The sequence below is a fragment of the Felis catus genome, chromosome B4, assembly GCF_018350175.1.
Source record: "Felis catus isolate Fca126 chromosome B4, F.catus_Fca126_mat1.0, whole genome shotgun sequence".
In the NCBI taxonomy this organism is placed as follows: Eukaryota; Metazoa; Chordata; class Mammalia; order Carnivora; family Felidae; genus Felis; species Felis catus.
Window position 1 is genome coordinate 130389093 of NC_058374.1, and position 24991 is coordinate 130414083.

Consider the following 24991-nt stretch of genomic DNA (forward strand, 5'->3'; position numbering starts at 1 on the left):
CCCAGCAGTCGATGCCTCCACCCGGAGAACCCACAGGTACTAGGACACCTGAACCCCCCCAAACCCGCACTCCCTTCTGGGTCTCCATCTCTGGGAAAGACACCGTCGGCCTGGTCGCCCAAGGCGGTCACTGTAAACTCCTCTCGGGTGGATTAGCAAAGCCCTCTGTCAATCCCACGGCCAGCGCCCTGCTCCAGGACTGCGTCCCCTCCTTCCCAGGCTGCACAGCGGCCTCCTTCCCGGCCTTCCACGGGGGCTTCTACCTCCTTCCAATCCAAACCCCTGCTGCCTTCAGGATGACTCAGCAGCCCCGTTTCTATGCGTGCTATATCCTCTTCTATCGATAATCACTCGCCAGTTCGAAACAGTTCAACGGCTCCACACCTCCTCCCGAATAAAATCTCATCATCTTTGCAGGCTGAGTAGGCCCTTCGTGATCACACCCGTTCATCTCCAGCCCTTCCTCGTAACCAAGTCCTGTTCACAGCTCGCTCTCCTCGTGCCCCCTCCTCTGCACCAGAAGCCCTCCTCTCTCAAATCTCAGCGCAGGCTCCGTCCTCTGCAGGGCCCTCCCGGATTGTCACCACGAAAGGACTTCCCGTAAGCCATCACACGGCTGAACTGTGTCGGATCTGCCATTGCCTCTGAGCACAGAAGGCAGGTCTCATTCGGTTGATTTCAAACGTCTAGCGCAATGCCTGACCCCAGCAGGTGCCGTTAAGGTTTCCAGAATGAATGTATGAGGAACAAGGCAAAGAGGAGGAAGGAGTCACGGAGGAGGTTTCTATAAAGGTGGGAAATCGCCCTGAGCTGTGCGGAGGGCCAGAGGGTTAGAGAGCTGGCGGCACCCAGGTCCCAGCTGCTTTGCTGCTGCAAAACCCAAGCCATTAATGGACCAGTTCTTATATTCCCAAAACAAGAAGCGAAAGAAAGCACACCAGGGCTTTCAATCCACGATGAGAATAGGAGTGAAAATAATTTATTGGTCCCCAGAAGCTTTGCAGGAGGTTGAATAAACCACCTCAGTTTTCTGGAACCTTCTAGTGCTTCCTGATGAACCAAGGTGGAGGCACCTACCATCTACCACCAGAGACACCAGAAGTGACTTGGCTGGTGTGGCGTGGCCTCTTCCCTAATCAGGACCCGTGAAGCCACCTCGGGCTGCCCTTCCTGCCTCTCCTGGGGCACTCGGTCTGCTAAGCAAGTGCTGTAAATACTGATCTTTGGTACCAATTCTGCACAGATGGAGCTTGAAAAAAACCACTGTGATGTGCAGCTCCCATTCTGTGAATCCCGAGACAAGTCCATAATGCTCTGTCATGGAATGGAATGGGCACGGATCTGGAGTCACACAGACCTGGCTTTGAATCCCCTGCTCAATTCCTGTAATCTTTTTTGTTTGTTTGTTTAATTTTTTATATTTTTTCATTTAGAGAGATACAGATAGCATGAGAGGGGGAGGGGCAAAGGGGGGGAGGGAGAGAGAGAATCCCAAGCAGGCTCCATATCATCAGCACAGACCCCTCCCAAAGCCGGGCTCGAACTCACAAAACCGCGAGATCATGACCTGAACTGAAACTGAGAGTCGGGTGCTTAACCGACTGAGCCACCCAGGTGCCCCCAATTCCTGTAACCTTGAAGCTGTCACCTCAATTTCCAGGCTCTACAGGAAGAAGAAAAAACTCTGTATCAGAGGACTTGCAACTCAACCTCCCAGGAAAGACTCTGACACCGAGTAAGAACTTCCCGATCTTGTCCTCCTGACCTCATTAGCCCTAATCCTTCCCTAGAAGGCCCCCCGGGGCCTATGAGAAGTTGCCAGAAGTTTGGTGACTCTTTCTCCAGGCTCCACCAGTCCCCCGAGAACAACATGGCACAGTGCAGCGTCTCCCAACCAGTCATTTTGCACAAAGGAAGAGGGTTTCGTGGCCAAACGCGGTTGCAAACCCGCCTCCCCGTGGCCCTCCTGCAGTCACGATGCACACAGAGTGCCCTGAGGAGCCCGCAGTTACGGAACCCTGTTTCACTGTGTCCAATCGGGCTAAGTACCCTGGGATATCCTGCAGGAGAAACGTTCCTCGGGGCTGGCCTGGGAAATGCTGGGCGGGTGGGATGTGCCGCGGCAGAAGGGCTGAATTGGGGTCCGGCTTGGCACTGAGCAGCTGCTGGGCTCTCAGGCTCAAAGAAGATAATGGACGCAGGAGCCGCCCTGCATAAACACCGGGGCTGTCGGAACAGTCATCCACAGGGAGGACTCAGTCACTCTGCCAACCGAGGGCCGACCTTACCGCAGCCGCCCACCCACAGGTGCTCGGTCTCCCCAGGGAGGGGGAGGGGGAGGGGGAAGGGAGGGTCCTCCCGGGGCCCAGAGCCCAGGAGGCAGAAGCTGTTGAGGACTGGGAAGGATGGGCCCCCTTACCCTCCCCCCCGACCCGGCCTCAGGAATGCTGTTTGCTTACAGAAGAAGCTGGGACTTGTTGCCATGAGCGGTATTCCAACCCAAGCCTGTGTTGATGCTTAGCAGATAAGAAAACCAGACTAGAGACAGGCCAGAGAGGAATTTAGCACCAGAGCCCCACAGACCACCCCCTTTACCCTTCCTTCCTCAGAGGCCACATGGAGGGGCTTCCCAGGACCCCTCAGAGCCCAGGAAACACTGACAAATGCTCACACTTGCCTGACTACGGAAGGCAGGGCCTGGGATCATTCTGACTTTGCCCTGCGTCCAACAAACCCAGACCATCGAAAATGACACCAGCATTTCGTGCGTACGTTCCGTCCTCCTAGGTAGGTTAAGGACGGAAGGTGCACGAGGCTAGGTGGAGGGAGCAGCTGCAGAGGGGATAACACAGCGGCTTACCTAGGATCTAATCAGCCACGTTGAGGAATGTGGGTTTTAGTCTAGGGACAGGGGAGGCTACCACCGTGGGGGGGGGGCGGGAGGGTGACATCACTGGATTTGTATTTTAAAGAGATCACCCTCCCTGACCTCACTTGGAGGGGCCATGGGAAGTGATCAGTTGCAAAGTGGCCTGGATTAGCCAGGAGGGGGGTTTCCAATCTAAGACAGAGGGAAGAACCCCAGGACAGGGCTAGGGAGAAAGTGGTAAAACGTCACAAGACAGGGGCAAATGAAGGCACAGATCTCACCCTCTGACAAAAGAGCCTGGCCGGGGGAGAAGCAGGACTCGAAGCCCCCCCGCAGCCATTTCCACCTAAGTAAGAAGCCCAGCTTTCCAGGGCCTCTCCAGCCACAGTGCCTTGGGCGTGATGATGTCACACAGACCAAACGGGTCACCTCCTCTACGATACCGTCCCTGTCCTCCAGGCCACAAGATACATTCTTCTTTTTTTTTTAATTTTTTAAATGTTTATTTATTTTGGAGACACAGAGAGAGACAGGGCATGAATGGGGGAGGGTCAGAGAGGGAGGCACAGAATCTGAAACAGGCTCCAGGCTCTGAGCTGTCGGCACGGAGCCCGACGCGGGGCTCGAACTCACGGACCGCGAGATCATGACCTGAGCCGAAGTGGGACGCTCAACCGACTGAGCCACCCAGGCGCCCCACAAGATCCATTCTTAATGAATGAATCAATCCACCAATCGGGCCAGAAAGCAGAGCAAGAAGATGGCCCTGTTGTTCCATTCAAGAATTCTGCCACTGAGAATGCCCATCCGCCTAAACAGAAAGGTCCCCGTGGCCTTTACAGCCCAACCAACTCCTGCACCCAACGTCTCCCAACCGTCCTTCCAGTCCCCCCTCTCCTGTCCCCTGCCAGACACTCTCCAGTCTAGACCCGTTCCTCTCCCATCAGCCCAGCAGCCTTTCTTAACACCCCAGGAGATTATTCATCTTGCTTCCCCAGGCCGATACCAGCAAAACCAGCCTTATACCAGAACTACACTGCTTCTCTACCCACCTTCCATTTGGCCCTCACACACCTTGAAGTCAGGGGCTGTCCCCCTGACCCCGTACACAGGTGCTGACCGAGCCCAGGGTCCACAGAGAGGGCCCTCGCTCAGTGCTTGTGGAAGTGAACTGAATTGTTCAACACACTTGGGTTCAAGGCTCACGTTGCGTCTTCTGGGGGCCTGGCCGTCCAAGAAAACAACCATTCCCAAGTTAGCCCTCCCAAGCCCTCCTGTCTGATGTCGGGGTTGGGGGAGCACATCAGCAGCTTCTGCTCAGGCCCCTGGCCGAATCTGCAGTTACGTCACCTGCACTGGACCCTTGACTTTGCATTTAATTGTCCAATATTTGCGTAGTGAGACCACACACGTGCCTCGCCTAGCCGGAGAGACGGCAGAGAACCAAGATATCTTGGGCCAGTGTCTCCTCCCAAATCGCCGGGCACAGATCAGCCCCAGCCTCGCCCCCAGGTGTGACAAGGTGGACAGAAGCTGCCCTCCCCTTAGGAATGCGCCCTGAACACACTGACCCTGCCCTCCCACCTTCCAGACCTGGCTAGGCCTAGGCGGCACGCATGTGCACAAGGGGGAACTTGAACCCTTCGGACTCCTGTGGCGGAGGGGTTATTCCCTCCCTTTGGTTCTGCCGTGAGGACGGCTTTTCTTTCCTCGAGCACGTGAGCACAGTTTGCTGAAACCCAATGCAGAAAAATAACCATACTGAAAAGATGTAATTACACGGCCACTGTCTCAACGGGAAAGTGCAGTGTGCTTGGTTTCCTGAGTCCACATCATGCCGGCTGAGAAATGCAACCCGAGATGAGAAACTAAAGGCAATTTTTGAAGAACACTCTGTCCAGGGCCTACCAGGCCTACAGCAGCCTGTTATTCTGAGTGCTGTTTAAATAACACACACACGCACGCACGCACGCACGCACACCCAAAAAAGCACTGAGTAGTGTAACCACTACCACCAACAGCCATCCGAACCCTATTCCTGCTGAGCCGAGGGCTCTAAGGCCACAGATGGGGCCCAGTCACCACGGGGTCCCCGCTGCTTGACACAGGGAAGTGCAGCATAATACTGATGACCCGGAGTCACGGGGAAGGTGACAGTCTCCCAAAAGGTCCAAAGTCCAGGCATCCAACACCAGACTCTCTGCCATCCATTCTCAGAGGGCATGACACTAAGATCGATAACCCTGCACCTTCTCTGGTTGTTTCCCCCTTTAGCAGGCAAGGCAGCAGAAGCTCGGGACAGGTGGCCTCCCGGATCATATCACTGCCCTCCTCCTCCTCACCCACCCTTCCAGTCAAATCTGATTCATCCGTTTCTAAGAGACACATGACTGGCCAGGGGTCAACACAATCTTCCTGAATTGATCAAGCGTTTCATACAAATGGACTCTGATAATGAGCTTCATCGCTGAAAGGAGACAAGCCTTTCCAAGTGGTGATAACTTATTCATGACCTTCCCAGAAGGCATCTGAGAAGGAACCCGACTCAGGAGGCAGCCAGGCTGGCCCAGGAATTCCAGACCCATCGCTTAACTAAACCAACAGAACAAACTCTGCTTCGTTGACTCGGCCCCCTGGGCCCTAATTTCTCCATTTACAAAACGGAAGTGCGACCAGCTCCCCCTCAGGACAGCTGTGAGCACATGAGAACATGTGAAGGTACAGCCCCCACCAGGTCTAGCTGACAGTCCCAGCTCTGCAGTGTAGTCAGCGCACTGCGCAACTCACAGAACAATTGTGAGGATCACAATAGGCTAACGGAGGAGTGTGGTGCTTGGTGGCGCCCCGGGGCCTGCGGGCCCCCCTCGCCACAATCTTTTTGCCTCTTCTCTCAAGAAGTCTGTGTCGCCACTGAGCTCATAATGAGTCAGTCACAGCACTGCCCTCACACAGCCCACTTCGGGGGGTTTGAAGTCACATCCTGCCTAGCCTCACTCAACATGATTTATTCCACCCCAGGAATGTAGCTCATTTCCCAGAATTTTGTGAAGAACTCGAGTTAAAGAGCTTGATCTTGCAAGGGACTCCATTTATAGGCTCAGCTGCAGTGGAGGAGGAGACTCAGCTCAGCTCAGACCTGTAGGCGGGAACCACACAAAGTCAGTACTGAAAGAGGCCGCCGGAGCATCTCACTCTGGAGTGCCAACGTTTCTTTTTTTCTTTAATTTCAACCCATGGTAAAAAAAAAAAGTAAAGTAAAATAAAATAAAGACTATTTAGGTAATACACACAAACATGTCAAACGAAAAGATTCATGAAACGATAGATACAGACTATTCACCTTGATTATTTCCCATTCGAGTCTATCTTATTTCATGTCTAAAAACCCTGGTTGCCACCCGTGAAAGTAATTTCACGACCCACCAGTGAGGTCTCAGCTGACGGTCTATAAAACACCAGTCTGACTCCACTGTCACTGGGTAGATGAGGCTTGGGCTGGTCCAGTGACTCCCCAAGACCACAAGTTGGGCCAAAGAGCAGCTCAAGTCCAAAGCCAAAGCAAGGCTCTGTGGAGGTCAAACCTCCAGCAGGTGGGATGGCAGCCTCACATGACATGTGTTGGGCATGTTCGTGGCCTGCTGCTCGGTCACCTGATCCTGACAACCTCAATAAAGCCCTGGTAGCCATCCTGCTCCCCACCCTCCCCCTTAAAAAAAAAAAAGACTCCGAGGGGGCGCCCAGGTGGCTCAGGCGGCTGAACACCTGACTTCGGCTCAGGTCACGGTCTCGCAGCGCAAGAGTTTGAGTCCCGCGTCGGGCTCTGTGCTGACAGCTCAGAGCCTGGAGCCTGCTTTGGATTCTGTGTCTCCCTCTCTCTCTGCCCCTCCCCTGCTCACTCTGTCAATCTCTCTTAAAAATAAACGTTAAAAAATTTTAAAGTAAAAATACAAATAAAAAAATCAGAGGCTCAGGGAGATAAAGCGCACTGCCTGGAACTGGGCACTTAGGAAACATCCTTTGAGGACCCGGAGCCCAGGGCGGGGAAGATGGAAGGACAGAGTTTCCTCGGTGCAGCATCACAACAGATCCAATCCACTATGATCAGAACATCACCCCTCCAAGCCCCCAGCCCCAGCCCCATGCCAAAGAGACGCCCAAAAGTGACATGAGAGGGACAGTTGGATGCAAGACAGATCAGATGGGAGAGGAAGGCCACTGTCCTGCAGACATGAGCTCAGAGAAGCTACTCTCCCTGTACTTACACCCGTGGGGTGGCATAACCTAACCCTAATGAACAGACCTTCGTGCCTGCAAATAGCCTGTGGATGGCTTGTTTACAAGCACGTGCACGCGCGTGCACGCGCGTGCACGCACTCTATAAACAGGAAACCCAACGTTCTCTCTGGATCGTTGGTTCTGAACGCTTTCGGCCAGTAAGGACCCCTTTGAGAACTGGCTGATGGCAGTGAACCTTTTGCCTACCACCTTAGGGGGCCCACCGAGACCCTCAAGTACAGTCCATGGACTTTTAGAAGCCCCCCCCCACACACACACACACACAAACCCAGGTCCCCAGTTCCAATTTCAAAGGCAAAAGGACTCTGGCATGGCCTCCTTCTCCACCCAGGCGGCATGAACAAAGACTTGAGAGGATTCTCGTCCTTCGTTACTCTTCAGAGGGGTAATGAGGATCTCACAAAAGAGGTCAGAGGGAGCAAAAGACAAATTCTGCAGTCAGGACAAGCCAACAGTGACCATTGTCGTGGGAAGTGAAGGACTCAGGATGGTTGGGGCAGGAGGCCACTTCCCCTGGGCTGCTCCAGATCACCCTGAGCTGCAGAAACAAGAAATCCAAACCTGCACGCCGAACTGTCCCTCCTCCCTACACTGCCATCACTTGGGACTATTCTCAAGTGAGCCAGCAGGTGCCAGCCCTGGGCACACAGGCTGCCTGGAGGACAGGGCCGAGCTCCCCAGAGAAACCAGGGTGGGCAGGCCGCATCCCAGAGCCTTTGGCCTCCCTGGGGGAAATCACCCAAGAACTAGTCGCAGAGTGGAGATAAAACCCGTGTATCTCCCACGCTACAGAGAAATTACATTACTAGAGAAGGCTAATTAATCCCTCGAGGAGGCTGTGGTGATGCCCCCGTCTGAAAGGCTGGCCACCCCAGCTGTCCTTGAGCAGGGAGCCTGGCTGCAGCAATGACCTCACCACATCCTTCACCAGAAACCCGGCTGCTGATTATTTAACCACCTGCCAAGAACTGCCCTTTGCCCGGGTCTGGTTCCAAAGGGGCCAAGGCCAAGGCCGCACAGGAGAGAAGGAAGGAGCAGCGGCCCCTGCTCTAGACAGCTGCCGGATTCGCACCGAACCCATCCCACAGATGTGCACACACACAAACCTGTACACACACAGGCAGGTGCACACAGACATGCGTGTGCACACTCCAGGGATGTGGGATCAGGGCAAAATGCGACAGTTCTAGAGTCGGGCTGGCCTGGGGTGAGCGCGGGAGTCTCTACCCAGAGCTTGAGGGAATCTCTGGGAATGTTAGTTATTTTAAGGGGGGGGGGGGGGCGGTGCATAGAGCGAGAGAGAGAATCCCAAGCAGGCTCCGTGCTGCCAGCACAGAACCCGACACAGGCCTCGAACCCATGCAACTGTGAGATCATGACCTGAACCGAAACCAAGAATTGGATGCTTAACCGACGAAGCCACCCAAGCGCCCTTCCGGGAATGTTATTTGAGTGCTCTGAACCTCCCTGTCTTCATCCGTAAACCGGGTGTCACCGGGCCCACGCCCCACAAATAAAACCCGCTAGCACTGAGTCCTGGGTGCTTTTCGTAGGAGAGCTTCCCCAGCCCACACAACCGCGAGGTACGTTCTTCTAGGATCCGGTTCTGCAGATGAGGAAACTGAGGCCCAGAATGTCTAAGTGACTTGCTCAAGGGCACGCAGGTAGTAGCAGTTGGTGGCTGTGCCCCGGAAGTCTGACGAGCGGCCCTAGGGTTTTCATGCCTGACCACTCGGCTCGCCCTCTGAGCACCTGGTGAGGCAGCAAACGCGTGAGGTCTGTAAAGACCAGACAGAATCATCAAGAAGGGGAAGGAGCCTCCGGTGACCCACGATCTGCCCGGTCACGCACCGCAGAGGCGGTCCTCCTGGCTGACGCCAAGCCCCTCGGTCAGACGCGTTTCCCTGGCAAACTCCTCTTTAACCTGACTCCCCCCACCCCTCCCAGCTGTCCCCTTCGGAGCCAGGAATTCAAAGCGCCTGTAGTTGTCAGAGGCTTCCAGCCACAACCAATGCGGAATGTCCCCGGTCCAGGAGCACAAAGGCTGCCTGGTAAAGCCCCCGGAAGAGCTTTGAATCCTGCCCCTGATCTTTGCTCGGGTCCGCACAGAGGATCACATTCTTCAGATTCTTGTTTGAAAGCCAGAAGGGGGGGAGGGGGAGGGGCGTCCACTATTTCAACCTAAGGCTAATTAAAGCCCGCGACTCGTTTTAAAGGGGAAGAGGGCCGTCCTTTCCCAGCCTCCCTGTAATACACTGGTCTGCCCTGCGTGATACTGTGTGATACTGCACCTGGGCGCTCTGCATCTTGGAAGGGTCCTCACTTTGAAGACGCCCGGGTTCCAGCACTAGTAAGTGGCAGAGGGGGGGAGGCCGCCAGATCCCCAGCCTCGCCCTCGGAGGCCACTGTCCATTCCTTCTCTGACGCGAGGCTCGCGGTGCCGGCCAGAAAGTCAGCAGAACCAACTCCAGGTGGTTTGGACGAAGGAGTTGGAGCCGGTCGGAGGCGAGAAGTCACAACACTGATGGGGGGCCTGTAAATGCCACCGAGCAATTAATCCCATAATGAGGCATTTTTAACGAGCACTGGGCGCGACACAGCCACCTCCAACTCGCTCTGGCAAAAGGAGGAAACAGTTGGCGGGCGGCAGGCCCGGCTCTGGGCAGACGGCAGGTTGAGAGCAGGGCGCTGTCGGCTGGCAGGCCGCTCGGGAGGCGGTGGCATTGGAAAACTGCGGGAGAAAAGCTAGTTGCCCTGCAGGAACCGGGCTGACCCGACCTCACACACCTGGCCGCCCACCCCCACCTGCTGCCCGCCGCCGATGGGTCTCTGGGTCTCTGAGTGACAGGAGGGGCTGTATTTTACACCTGGGCCCATAGGCCAGCGGGGCGGCACCAGAACTCACTGCTTTAAGGCTGTGTGCAAAAGCGTGACCGCCTCCCGACCCCAGGTTCATAAACATCCCCCCCCCCCCCACTGACCGTGTGAAGTGGGATGAGAAGGCAGGGGAGGCAACGAAAGCAGATACAGAAAATAATCGGGCACCAGGTCAACGTCGAGGAGCAGGGGAGGATCCGGGCTCTCTCGCCCGCTACCTGGGGCCCGGCACTCAAGTTCTCTGGGTCTCAGCTTTTCCAGCTATAAAGCAGGAACATTTACACCGCCGCCTTCATGGGACTGGGAGACTTGCGTTGCATCAGCCTGAGCGTGACGTCAAACTTTATATCGAAAGCAAAAAAACTGATTAAAACAGGGTTTTGAAAATGGATAACAACTGATACTTTTATAGCAGACTGGCACTGCGCTGGACAAATTGTGTCTAAACAGGGGCACCGGGCTGGCTCGGTCGGTGGAGCGTGCAACTCTGGATCTCGGGGCCGTGAGTTCAAGCCTAGAGCTTACTTAAAAGATGTTTTTTGGGGCGCCTGGGTGGCGCAGTCGGTTAAGCGTCCGACTTCAGCCAGGTCACGATCTCGCGGTCCGTGAGTTCGAGCCCCACGTCGGGCTCTGGGCTGATGGCTCAGAGCCTGGAGCCTGTTTCCGATTCTGTGTCCCCCTCTCTCTCTGCCTCTCCCCCGTTCATGCTCTGTCTCTCTCTGTCCTAAAAATAAATAAACGTTGAAAAAAAAAAAAAAAGATGTTTTTTAAATGTGCGTATCAATAAAACAGATAAACAATAGAGCCAAGCTTTACTGAGCATCACAATCCTCTATGGCGACTCTATTTACCTCATTCCACACAAGAGGAAAACAGGCATGGAAAGGGGGCGTGGCTTGTCAAGGCCAAAGAGCTGGCAAGTGAGAGAATCAGGATCAGGACCAAGGGTCTAACCCCAGAGCCCCCTGCCTGTTACGGTAAGGACCAGACATAGACACACTACAGTGGTTAAGACTGAGACCCCTCCTTCCACCCAAGGTGTGGCAGAGCTAAGCGGAGGTGCCGATGATAAACCGCACACCCCGCGTGAATATATATATTCCTGGTTCCTCAAGCTGACCTTACGTGCCCACCAAGGGCGAGGCATGGTACAAGGGTCTCAGGAGCAGCCTCGAATGGGAGGAAGCAAGACCCAAAAGTAGGTCAGCCAGCACAGAGAAGTGCCGAGGGGAAGCATTATCGGGCAGCAACTCGGGTTGTAAGTCTAAATTCCCCGCACCGGCATTCTATTAAGTGATACCCGTCACTCGTGTAAAAACAGTGTTTATGGCTCATCAGAGGGGACAAGCCATCTCCAAGAATGACTGGTTGACAAGAACTGGGAGGGGAGGGGGGGGAAGCGGGATGCGATGACCCGGTGAGGAAGGCAGAGCAAGCTGGAACAACCCGGTCCCTTCCACGAGCCCCCTGATAGTTTGCAGTGGTCCTGGGCAGCAGAGAGGAGGAAGCAGGATAGAAGGAAAAGGGGCTCTGGGGAACGAGGGACAGAAGGAAAGGGGATGGGGATTGACACCTACTGGGAGCCACCAGGAGCGGAGTTCACAGAAGGGTTGGTGAGGCACTCAAAGGACACTGAGATTAGCCACACTTTACAGAGGAGGAACCTGGGGCTCAAAGCACTTAAATAAACTGGGGAGATCAAGAAAAGACCCTCACACCTGGAAGAATAGGAAGTATGCTGCTGGATTATTAGAGAGCCCCCCTGCCACTGACAACCACACCCACTCCCTTCTGCCATTATGGACAAACTTGTGTCCCACACCCCCCCAAATTCCCCCATTGAGGCTCTAACCCCCAGGACCTCCAGATGTGACTGTGTTTGACAATGGGCCCTTAGGTGAGGAAGGAACAATGAGAGCATCAAGGTGGCCTCCCCCCTCTGACTGGTGTCCCTGGAAGAGGAGGAAGGCAGGAGACACCATGGATGCGAGCACACAGCAGACAGCCGTCTGTAAACCAGGGAGCGAGCCCTCAGGAGATCTGGGCTGCCAGAGGCGCCTTGCTCGTGGACTCCCAGCCTCCAGAGCTGTGAGAGACAAACTTCTCTGGTCGAAGCCAGCCCACCCGGGGGACCCCGTACATGCCCTTGTCTGACCACTGCGGTCCACCATCCTGACCTGCCATGGCGAGCCTGTGTGCCCGGCCGCCGTCTGCTTTGCCACTCTAGAGTGCGAGCCACAGACCTGGGTCGTAAACCAGTCATGCCTCCCGGGCCCCTACGCAGGCTCCACCTCACCACCAGCATATCTAACGAACAAATAAACCAAGTGAAAATGGGACGGAAACCCAGCTGCTACCTCTGGAGTCACCCACTCCCTGGCCCACGGTCCACCACCGACTCCTGCTTTACCGAACTCTCTTAGTCCCTGATCCCACCTCCAATATAGGAGCTGGCCCATAATTACAGATGGTATAAATTCCCAGATAATCTCCAGCTTAAAATCACCACCAAACAGAAGTGTCAACAAAGTGACAGGAGATAATCTACCAAGTGCTGAAATGCCCGGCTTACGTGTGATGCTTATTAGCAATTTTCAGTCAATACGTCAAAAAAATAAAGTTTGGTTCGGTTTCGGGGGTTTTTTGAGTGTGTGTGTTCAATGGGTGGCACTGAGGACAGTGACAGAAACTCTCCTGGTCAAACGTCACCCCTGGGCAGCCTGGTACTGACCCAGATCTGCCCGCAGGCTGCAGAGGGGGCTGGCGTTGGTGGACAAAGCCTGAAACGTGAACAGGGCCCGGAAGTGTCCCAGAGACCACATCTGGGGCTGCCCCCACCCTCTCACTCCCTCGCCGGGTGGGGTTGACAAGCTCCTTTCGGAACAGCAAAGGACTTGTCTCCTGCTCTCTAGGAAGTAGGCGGGATTCAGGGTAGGCTCCCTCGAGCCAGGAGCTGCGAGCCAGGAGCTGCGGGGACAGGACAGTGCAGGGCAGGGAGAACAAAGAAAGGAACACCTGCAGGAAGCCAGTGATGTGGAATGAAAGAAAATACTAGAACAAAGCCACTGCATTCCTTTCTAGACCCTTGGCCACCCATCCTCTCCCCTCATGCCCAGCCCAGGCCCAAATGACTCCCTTACCATTGTAAACGTCTATCTACTCCAAAGCAGCCACTAAGATTCTGAAACTTTCTCTTCACAACAAAACTAAAGTGTTGCAACTTGTTGCTACAATCCTGAATCTTCCCTGGGCAGTAACCTCAGCAGAGCCCAGTGGCCTGCCAGCCGCTTTGGGACCTTTCAGAGATCATCCCTGCCCATCCCGTGCTGTCCCTTACCTAGGTACAGAGAGGTCTCTCGGGAGGGCCAGGGGGCGGTTTCCCCAGGGGACAGGGCCCCTCGGAACCTTCCTCCCAGGGTGTTTGTTTTCTGGCCCAGGCCCGTGAAGCTGGGTGTGGGGGTGCGGGAGCTGGAGATCTAACTCCAAAGAGCCCAGAAAGATCTCCCAGGTCCTTGCTCCTAAGCTGTCTCACCACTGAAGACACAGTGGTCTTCCGTCAACTCAAATTGGGTGCTCAAGCTGCTATTTTCTCCTAGGCTCACCTCTAACACAACCCACAACACCAGAGTAAAGTGCTTTTTCCTGGAGTCTAGACCTGAGCCCCTTGAGGGCAGGGCCTGCGATGCCTCATTCGGCTACAGCCCAGCCACGTAGCAGTTTCTTGCCCTAGAACAGATGCTCAGGATGTATTTGCTGAATGAATCTCAAGAGTCACTAAAACCCATGGAACTTTCTGGCAATGGAAATAATGGTTCTTCCCCTTTGTGGACCATAACATAGCCACTAAGATAATAATTGTGGAGACTGTTGCGACACAGGAAACTTTATGTTGCAGTGCTGGGTGAGTCAGAGCACAACAGTATCTGTTCTGCTCACAGGTTTGTACAACGGGCATGTGTGTGGACAGGAAACCCAGAAAGACGCAAACCGTGGACGGACTGAGGGGCAAATCTGCTTCTTGTCGGCTTTGTTATTATACTGTTTTGCTATAAACAACACTCCCCTTTTTACTTTAAAAAGCAAACTAATTCCAGTAACAATTACGTCTCTCTCAACACTCTGTGAAAAATGGCACCCCTGGCCCTTCAGCTGGGAACAGCGTGCTGACCACAGAACCAGAGGGCTCAGGCAGAACTCCCACCCGGAGGCTAAGGACCTGGGAAGGGAATCCTGCACTCCCACGTTTCCCAGGGAATGGCACAAGGAACTAGACTTTAATGGGCCATATGGGCTACGGAGGGGGCTGAGAGAGGGGCTGGGGCCCGGCGCTCCTCAAGATGAGAGGAAATCTTTTAGCGCCTGAACAACAAAGCTCCCTGGAATGTGTCCAGGCCACATCCCTACCTGCAATGGGCTTGGATGCCCCCTCCTCCTGGAAGCCTTCCCAGAGCCCCCTGGGCCCTCTCCCCTGGGTCAGCTCCTGGAAACAAGGGCCCCACTTCCTTCACCTCTGCAGTCCCAGCACCACCCAGCCCAGTGCCTAGCATATAGAGTAAGCTCTGAGGCATGACAACGGAACAATGAGGGGCAGATAAACGAATTAAGGACAGAAAAAATGCATGTTTGGGGCGCCTGGGTGGCTTAGTCGGTTAAGCATCCGACTCCGGCTCAGGTCATGATCTCACGGTCCGTGAGTTCGAGCCCCGCGTCGGGCTCTGTGCTGACAGCTCAAAGCCTGGAGCCTGTTTCCGATTCTGTGTCTCCCTCTCTCTCTGACCCTCCCCCGTTCATGCTCTGTCTCTCTCTGTCTCAAAAATAAATAAATGTTTAAAAAAAAACTAAAAAGAAAAAAATGCATGTTTGCAAGTGGGCTGAGGCCAAGAAGAGCCCACTAGTCAAGATGGCGGCCGAGCCTCTAGCTGGCTGGCTCCCCAGTGAGGACCAGCCAGGGCCCAGCCAACAGCAGCCAGGACTTATGCTGCCATGGTGTCACCTGCCCTCCCTTAGGACCAACCACACGCATCTGAGGAATGGCGACTCGAGGCTAAAGGTGATGTCAGTAGCCAAGGCAACGCTAGGGATCCAGCAACCTTGCTCTGAGTAGACAATCGCACCCACGGGACAGAGGCCCCCTTCTGCAGCAGCCCAAACCTCTGTTCCTTTCACGAATTTTTGGCCACCTGTGCAAGAGCAGTTCTTGGGGAGCAGCCCACCCTCAAGTGAGGAAACACAAGTTCAGGGGTGAAGGTCACACAGGGGTCTGGAGTCAGAGTGCCGGAATCTGAATACCTGCTCAGTCTCCTCATCTGTAAAATGGGGGTAATTTCTTATCTCATGAGACTGGGGTAAAAAATTAAATGAGATAATTCATGTAAAAGCACCAGCAGTGTGCCTGGTACACAGACATGACGAGTCTCTCCCCCAGTGTCCCAACTCCCCGTTAGAGGGTAAGGCCGCTGAGGACGGAGCTGGGCTCTCTGCCCTCCACCTCTGCTGAAGCCCCACCGAGCCCAGCACGGTCAGGCCATGCAGCGGGAGCCCCAGGAGTCTTCGGACGACTGAGATTTGCCAAAGAAATTTGGGGTCAATACCCTCAATACCCAAGAGCTGGTCTTAAATGTTAAAAATAGACAAAAACTTTAAGATGACTCCCAGCCACCACTTTTCTTAGCCCGGAGATTGCCAGACAAGTGCCTGGCACCCATGCTTTGCAAAGCGGAGAGAGCGGTGAGTGGTATTTTAAAGCCGTGGCTGCCTGGACCTCCTCGTCCCAGGCTTACGGGCAAAGTCACCAGCGAGCCCTGAACTCCACTGTGTTAACCAGGAGCCGCCTCTGTGCCAGGCACGAGGTGACTTATGGATCCAGACTTGAGGGAAGACTCTGCCTCTGACCTCCAGGTCCTCAGTCCGGTGGGTTCCAGGGTCTTCTCCCCCATCCCAGACCAGTTAGATTAAGTCACCCCCAACCAGTTCTAATGCCTGTCTTTATGTTTATCAGACAGGAAGCTCCTTCTCCAGCCCAGTGACTTCATGCAAAACACAGGAAGTGCAGTGGCTTTTGAACACAGGCAACTCTAACTAAAGGGGCCTCTCCTGCTTTATAACGCCCTTTTTAAAAAATGCTTAACCCAGCTCAGATCCATGTGCCAAGATGAACTGTACCGTGTGGTAAGAAGGCTGTAAAGGTCGAGACCCTGAAAACCTCAGCATCCGACCCAGGAGATCTGGCAGGTTCCTCAGCCTTCTTCACCTTCACACTTTGTTATCGAGGGACAGACTTGTCAGACACATTTAAAACCGTTAAAATCTGACCACGCATCTCCTACTGCCCACGGAGGACAGATGATATTGGTGAGACCATGAAAAAGGAGGAAGAAGGAAGGGGAAGGAAAGAACTGGACCACTTCACTTATCTTTACATGTAATTACCAGCCTGAAAAAAACAGGCATCTCCGTGTTGCAGGTGGGGAAACTGAGGCCGCAGTCTAACAGCTGGAGCACAGGCGGGGGTCTGGTCCCAGCTCTGCCTGACCCCAAAGCCCTTGTTTTGTTCCCTCCACCACGGGCTTCATATTGAAAAGACAAGAAACCGATCAGCTCAGTGCTTAAAGGACTAGAAATGACTAGAAATGACTAGAAATGAGGACCGGCGAACAGGCAGCGGAGAGCCAGTGTGGCCGTCCGAACGGCCCACCCTGCGGCCTGGCGCTCCCCCATGTGAAATATTGATTTCTGGGCCGTGCGAGCTTTCAGCTGAAGGGGCCCTGTCCAGCTGGAAGAAGTTCAGAGAAACCGAGAACACTTCCCACCCGATTTCTTAACCGTAGTGCCCCTCCCCACCAGAAGGAAAGGATGAAGGGTGTGGAAGAATAAACTCCTGAGGACAGATTAAAGGGGCTAAGTGTGTGTTCCTTGGCTAAACAGTGCATAAAGGCCAAGAAAGGGAAGATAACACTTTGAAAACACTCTTAAAGGAGGCTAAGTGATTCTGAGGGAAACCAGGAGCCAAAGCTTCCCACCGCCTTCCAACAAAGAGCTGGGGTAAATCGCTCCCCCCTCTGGGGGGGGGGGGGGGTAACTGTCCATCCAGCTCAGACACTCCTTAATTCTAGGCAAATTCAGCAGGGAGGGTTTTATTGCTGTTCATTTTCCTTTGGGGCAGGGCGACACTGGGAATTGCAGTTCAAGTGAAAAGGGAGAAGTCTTGAAGGTGGTAAGTTCCCAAAATGGGAGAGAAAGCTCCCCGGGGTGGGGGGCCTGTTCTTCTGGGAAGGAAGGACTGTAAGGACCGGTGAGGACCTTAGAGGCACCAAGGAAGCAAGTGAGGGCGGGGGGGGGGGGGGGGGGGGGGGGGGGGGGGAGACAAGCTACACCTTCCTCTTCCCTCCAGGCCGCAGCCCAACCTGCCTCAGCAGGAAGCCACACCCTTTGGTGGCAACTTCCGGAAGGCCCAGCAAGGCGAGGCTCCCTCAGCCAGAGGGGAGGGTTCCCGGTGGAGAGACTGGAGGTGAAGAGGGCCGCTGAAGGCCGCTGCAGACACTCCCAGGAAGGCCTCGCCCTCAGCCAAAGGCCATCTGAGAGGCTCCCCTGGGCCCACCTGCCCCAGGCGTGTGCTGTGTCCCACTCTGGGTGCTGAATCACCTAGAGGGCAGAATGGGGCCTGAGAAATGCCAACAGAAGCCCTCCTAAGTTACTTTTTAAAAGGACACACATCAGGGGTGCCTGGGTGGCGCAGTCGGTTAAGCGTCCGACTTCAGCCAGGTGACGATCTCGCGGTCCGGGAGTTCGAGCCCCGCGTCGGGCTCTGGGCTGATGGCTCAGAGCCTGGAGCCTGTTTCCGATTCTGTGTCTCCCTCTCTCTCTGCCCCTCCCCCGTTCATGCTCTGTCTCTCTCTGTCCCAAAAATAAATAAACGTTGAAAAAAAAATTTTTTTTAATAAAATAAATAAAAAAAAATAAAAATAAAGGGACACACATCAGGTGCAAGAGGGCAGCTCCCCTCAGGCTTCCCAAATGTATGGTGGGGAGGTGGTGGGGGGTGGGGAGGTGGGGGGTGGGGGGGTGGGGAGGTGGGGGGTGGGGGGGTGGGGAGGTGGGGACTGGGGCGGGGGAGATCCCAGCCAGCCTCCAGCCTTCAAACCATCTGCCATCGGGTGGCAGGCCCACTTTAGACCCAGGCTCATTCTGTGTGCTCATGTGTGACTCATGCCATTCCTCCAGGAGGCCCAGAGGCTGCCTGGCAGGGACACAGGCCTGTCCGAGACCCCGATGGGGGGTCTTCGGCTGGCTGCGCCACAGGAAAAAAAAAGCCAACTCAGCGGTGAGCAGAGCTGGTGGCTTCTCCAGTACCCACGTCATCCAAGGCTAAGACAGTCTCTCTTGAGAAGGGGATCAGGGCCCTCCAATCCAAAACACCCCTTTTGATCACATTTTCTCAAGAATTTGGGCTTTTCCACTGTTATTAATGCATTAAAAACCCAGAAGTCTGAGGGACAACTGGGGACAGCGTGGGAAGGGGAACGCTAGTGGCTGCAGTGACTCCAACTTTAAAAAAGAAGAGAATCTGGGGGCGCCTGGGTGGCTCGGTCACTTCAGCACCCGACTTCGTCCGGCTCAGGTCATGATCTCATGGCTTCTGAGTTCAAGCCCCGTGTTGGGCTCTGTGCTGACAGGTCAGAGCCTGGAGCCTGCTTCGGATTCTGTGTCTCCCTCTCTCTCTGCCCCTCTCCTCCCTCTCTCTCTCTCTCTCTCTCAAAAAGAAATACAAAAAACTTAAAAAAAGAAGAAAATCCAAGTGAATAAAGGTCTGGTTTCGCCCAATGGTCAGAGTGGGCTCCCCAGGAAAGAACCACGTGTGATGTGGAGCCAGGGGAATCATGGGAAGCCCGGCAAGAGGGTATCCCCCAAATACTTTCCAGACACACACTGCGAGCTTCCTTTTCTCATACGAAGAAAAAGCCATCATCTATCATTTCCCAGCACACGAGGGAGTGGATCAGAACAGGCGTTCGTTTGAGGGGTTACTCTGGCAATATGACGTCACGGGGGAAGAAAACGGGACCCAAAATGTTCCAGCCATGAGAGCAAGCCAGTCCATTTCTAGGATCCTTCCTCCTTCCGTGCACACAATAGACACTCAATATGGGATCTAAAGCAATGCACTTTGAAGTGGAAACCTACAAGAATGGCCAGAAGATCCCCTTATATTGACACGTAATAAAACCAAAAGGGCATTTACTGAAGAGTAATGTTCATTTCCTGGGCCTTCTTCCCTTTCTGGAGGCAGCCACTGTTACCAGCATCTCAGAATCTTTCCATGCAGAGCCCAGGTGACATACTTTGTTTTACCAAAAAAAAAAAAAAAAAAAAAAGCACCATATATCCTGCTATGCACCTAGTTTTTCCCATTTGCAACGTATCTTGGAGAGCACGCCCTGTGACCACTTACGGATCAGCCTCATTCTTCTAAGGGCGACAAGGATCCCCACTGTGCCATGATTAATTGACCCTTTTGATGGACAGTTTGCTTCTTCTTCTTCTTTTTTTTAATGACAATGCTGTAAAGAATATGCTCCGACATTTCCTTTTGCACATTTGAGTTTTTCTGTGGGTTGAGCTCCTGGAAATTAGTCAGAGGGACTATGCTTTGCAGACACTGCCCAAGTACTTTTAAAAAGAGAGTTGTTAAAACTTACACTCCCATCAGTAGGGCATGAGGCTGTGCTCTAAACACTTGGGGCATCTCCGAGAAATTAAGATTACTGAATCTTCCAGTTTCCCAGGCACTCTTGTGTTTCATAGGTGGGCACATAAACTGTCATGATGTCTTTGTAGGATGTTAGGGCCCTTTCTATCCAAATCAAGTTTTCCTCCAACCAGAGCCGGAAGGCAGATCTCAAGGCCCTTGAGTCCTGTGCTGTCTCCATGTCACCCCTTGGCTGTACCCTAGACTTCCTAGATCACAGGAAACCATGTTTTAGAACTAAAACCACAGACAGTTTGCACACCTTGTGCCTGGGCCAGAGTCCTGAAACCAGGCTCCGCAGCACAAGCTCATTACCAAGTGCATCCAAAAGCATCAGCGGATGGGTCCCAGACCCACCTGGGGTTTACAGTCCACAAGGCGCGCACACGCACACACGCACACACACACACACACACACACACACACACACACACATTTTTAGAAAGCAGAAAGAGCACTGAGCAGGAAGGAGCCAGGAAAACCATCTACCCTTCCCTTCCTTGTTTCCTCACCTGAGGACCCAGGGAGGTGAGGTGAGACCGGCCGTTTACACATTTTTTTTAAAAACTTAAATAGCCACTATGTATGAGGCCCTTGACACACCTTATTTCTCTTCGTTCTCACATCTAGTCCTTCAGGGTAGGTACTCATTCCCATATTACAGATAAGGACACTGAGACGCAGGGAGGTTATGCGACTTGCCCAAGGTCATAAACCTAATTAAATGGCAGGGTGAGGATCTGAACTCTGCCTAGCTCCAAAGCTCACGCCCCCACTCTTCCCAGATCTAAGAATGGGACTCTGTAAGCCACAGGAGCACCACCACTCCCCAGGGGGCAGCCAGGACTCCGTTCTGTTGTCACCAGAGGCCTTGAGCCCAGAAGTTCAGCGCACCAAGGGTTAAGGCGGAGAGGCAGTGACTCTCTGGGGCTGCACAAAGGGAAAATGCACTTCCTGCCCCTGCGGGCAGAGATGCTGTTTTATGCTCAGCAAATTAGGACGTTTGTTTAATTAAGACGACACACAGATTTTGTTATTCTAAATATTTTTGGAACATGATGCTGGGGAGGAAGCTGTCAAGGCATGGGTTTTTTTTTTTTTTTCCCCCTTTGCTTTGGGTTCCTTTCTCCCCCTTCAAGAGAAGGGTAAGGCCAGGCTCAGGGGAAAACAACAGCCAACCCCTCCTCTCCTTTTGAAATAAAGATGTCAAGCTGGTAAGGGCTGTCTTAAGCACTTTATTGAAGGATTAGCTAGAAGAGGAAGTGAAGAAAACACAGCTAGTCTGGTTTCTAGCAATACCCTACCAGGCCGCACAACAATGCTGCATTTTCTGAGTGTGCTTTGCTCCTTCTAAAAAGCTAACAGATCCTTGTTTTGTTTTTTCTGGAGCAAGAACAGGCAAGAGGCAGCCTGTGATTCACATGCGTCCTTCATCCTGCAAGAGGGAAGTTCTCCTATCTCCAACCCCTTAGGTTAAAGAGTTTAAAATTAAAAAACAAAAACAAAGAATAAAAACAAAACAAACAGAAAGCCAGGACCCTGATCCTCTCTCTCCTGGACCTTCATGTGCCCCCCAGGTAAGCAGCCCCACAGAATGTCCCTCTCCAGCTGCCCTTCCCAGAACAGAGCCTGCCAATCAATCCAGGCACCTGGATCTGCCCAAAGCAGAGCCTTTTGGTGTCACCCTGCAGCCAAGTGGGGGGCACAGTGGCTCTCAAATTACACTAAGCAATCTCTTGATTGCTCAATTACGCACTAATAGGAGGCCTCGCTTTCCAACACTGAGGGCTTGCCTCAGTTTGCCCAGCCTGCAGCCCTGCAGCGGGCTCCCTCTTCCGGGGCCAGCCTCCCTCCTTGTCCCCCTAGCTCCAGACACAAGTGCTCCCTCTTGGAATTCCTCGAATCCTTTGTCTCTGGTGTGCTTGGGACGCTCATCACAGTCTGCCTTTGTATTTCAGTCATTCAGATGCTATTTCCCCTTGAGGACTGTAAACCCCTGGAGGGCAGAGGTCTCCTCCAAGAGCCTCTGGGATGTCAGCAGAGTGGACTGGCTCCTTTCTCCTAGTCCCCATGACTCACAGTACCTTTCTGAGGGCCATGTCATCTACAGATTTGTCTCGGCTCTCCCTAAGTGCCCGAGGGCAGGGGCCAGGTCTTACTCAACCTCACACCCCCCCACCACCTGGCAGAGTCCTTGGCACACAGCAGGCAGTTAAATATTTGCTCAATTACACATCTATGTACCCTCCCCCATGCATCTAGCAGCCTTGTATATAAACTGACTAATATTAATCGGGTGATTGTCTAAACAGGCCTTAAAGCAACCTCCCTCCTTACCAAAAGGGGAATAAACCACCAGGTGAGGTTATGAGGCAGGTTATCGGAGGAGTCAGAAATGGCCACAGTGTTGCAGGAAGGAGCTGCTCCTCTCTTCCCCTTCAACAGTTACTCAACAGTTACTCTGAAATCCTGTTAAACCCAGAAAAGGATGCAGTGAACCGAGAAGCTGCCGGGCCTCTCAACTGCCCAGCAAAGAGAGCCGCCGGTCTCCAGGACCTGCCAAGACCTGGGACTTCCCGGGAATCTTTCTCCCCACACCGGTTGGGTGGGGCCACAGACTGCAGCTGGGCCCTCACCCTGCCCCCAAGTCAAGGCAGCCGGCCACCTTGTCCGGGAATCTGTTATAAACGACTGGGCTCTCTGCAGGGATGCGGGGGTGCAGTCTGCCCCCCCCCCCCGCCCCCGCCGTGGCCCCTGGACAGGGTGGAGTGAGGCCCCCAGTACAGAGAAGCGGGGGAGGGAGGGTAAAGACCCCGACTCTTGGCCCAAACAGGGACGATGCGATAGCCCCGAGCCGGTCCTAAAGGCGCAGGGCCCGGCTCCCCGCCCCCGCCCGCGTGGGGCGGCCCCCAGGTGCGGTGGAATCAGGTGCGCTCCCGGGCGGGCGCAGATGGCTGCGGGCATTCCTGGGCCTTCCTCTCCCGGGTAGCGGAAGTCAGAAGTCAACGGCTGAGGGGCTGTAGAGGAGGGGGGTAGTCTTTCCTGCCTCGTCCGGCCCCCGCAGATCCGCGGTGCCCACGCACCCGCCCGCACCTCTCCCGGTCCCCCTCCTCCGCCCGACCGATCGCAGCCGGGCGAATGAGGAAGTCGGGAGCGGAGGGCGGAAACTGAGCCGAGCGCAATGTCTACAGCAGGACAGTCCGAGTCTGACTCAGGAGGACGCCCTGACAGCTGCCAAACGGTCCCCGCCTGCCCGTTACCTCCGTGGCGAGAACGCCTGGAAAACTTCCAAAGGAGCCGCTGCCCCAAGCCCCCCAGCCCGGCTCACCCGTTCGGGTCCAGGGACAGCGGCTCCCCGGAAGGGGTTAAAAAGTTTGCCCAACTCGGGCACTTGGCGAGGCGAGGGCGGGGCGCGTGCCCCGGCGGCAGGGGGAGGTCGAGGCTCCCGGTGCCCCGCCGGGGCAGTGCGCCTGGCAGGGGGAGGGGCGGAGGGTTTCCGGGGAGCTCCGGCCCCGCAGCCTTCCCGGCTCCCGAGGCCTCGCCTCCAGCGGCGCCGTCCCCGAGCGTCGCGCAGGGGTCCCGGTGCCCCTCCCGGAAGGATGCGGTGCCCCGGCCGGGCCCCGCGGCGTTCGCGCCCGCTCGCGCCGGTCGCCGGCCGCGCGGAGGCCGAGAGCCACACGTCGGCCCGCTGGCCCCAGACGCCGCGCGTCCCGTCGCCACCGCCCCCGCCCGGGGCGGGACCGGCCGGTGGGGCTCGCTCACCTGAACCTGGATCTGCGCCGGGGAACGGGCGCTGCTTCTCCCGAAAGGGCTTTCTCGAGCGCTCGGGCGACGGCGGGGGTGGGGGGGCGAGCGCGCGAGGCGGGAGCTGCAGGAGGTCAGTCTCGCTCAGCCTTCCGTACCCTTCCCGGGAACCGCGGTGATCTGCGCGCCTCACCGCACCCAGCTCGGCTCCTCGCCGCCTTCCCGCCCCGCCCTAGCAGCCGCCCGCCTATTCCAGCCCGGCGCCGGCTCCGGGGCGGAGCCTGGGGCACGACTCCGCCCCCTGAGCTGCCTCGCCCACTCCAGTCCGACCTCGGTTATGATGGACAGACACCTTGGCCCGTGGGAAGGGGGTGAGAGGAGCCTCTGAGACCAAAGGCGTGGTTATTCATCCTCCTCATCCGCCCCCACCGCCGCCCGCTCCACCTTCCTCCGCGCTTCCTAGGCGGGAGCCCCGCCCCCTAGGGCGGGTCCGACGAACAGCCAGGTTCCAGGGGGGGGATAGACACAGAGAGAGTCCAATCAGGAGGAGGAGGCTCGCAGAGGGCTCGGGCAGGGATTTTGGTGCATTGCCGCGGCCGGGCGAGGCAGGGCGGGAGCCGGCTGGGGAGGTCCCGGACTCTGACACCCCGCCCCTCGAGCTGTTTTCCCGGTCCCGTGCCCTCCTACCAGAAGAGCAGATATTAAGTACCATATATGGGAAAAGTGCTATTTTACATAATTACGGTGGCGTGGGGGGTGGGGGGGTGGGGGCGGGCGTGGACTCAGCCCGGGATCCGCTGCGGGCGCCCTGAGTTCGATTCCTGACCCTGCCTTTAGACCCCGCTGCGGCCTTCTGGCCTCCGGATCTTGGCTCAGACGGGTTCTTGGGGTGCACTTCCAGGCCTCTTTACCTTCACGCCATTAATTGGCACATTCCCTTTCAGATTTTTGTTACGAATTTGTGTGTGTGTGCACTTTTTCTCAGGTAGGCAAAGCGCCACTCTTTTTGGTCACTGCCCACTACACGAGGATAAAAACTTTGTTATTAAAAAAAAATTTTTAGAGGTGCCTGGTAGAGCATGCGACTTGATCTAGGGGTTGTGAGTTCAAGCCCCACGTTGGACGTAGAGGCCACTAAAAATTTTTTTTTAATAAAAAAAAATTGTACTTATCTTTTAATCCATTTGGAGTTCAGTTTGGTTGTGGAATGAGGGGGAAAGCTAAAACAATTTTCGTAAAAGCCCAGTTGTCCACACACCATTTTCTCCACTGATTCATCACCTTTCTAACATATATGCTGGGACCTGTTTCTGAGTTGTATCCATTGACCTTTCTGTGCTAGTTCCAAAATACTTTAATGATGGGAGCTTTATAATATATTTTATATCGAAGAGGGAAAATTTCTCATTACTCTTTCGTTTTGGAATGTTCACACTATCATGATTAAATTATAACTTCAG

At 54.8% G+C, this 24991-nt stretch overlaps 1 protein-coding gene across 1 annotated transcript in view; it reads right to left on the reverse strand.

The window, feature by feature from the left end:
* Positions 1-23763, reverse strand: part of MYH9 (myosin heavy chain 9) — a 92800-nt gene extending 69037 nt beyond the window's left edge. The window contains exon 1 of the mRNA XM_023257448.2: positions 23550-23763. The gene's annotated coding sequence lies outside the window, so the exon portion shown is untranslated. The remainder of the gene's footprint in view (positions 1-23549) is intronic.
* Positions 23764-24991: the final 1228 nt, after the last annotated feature.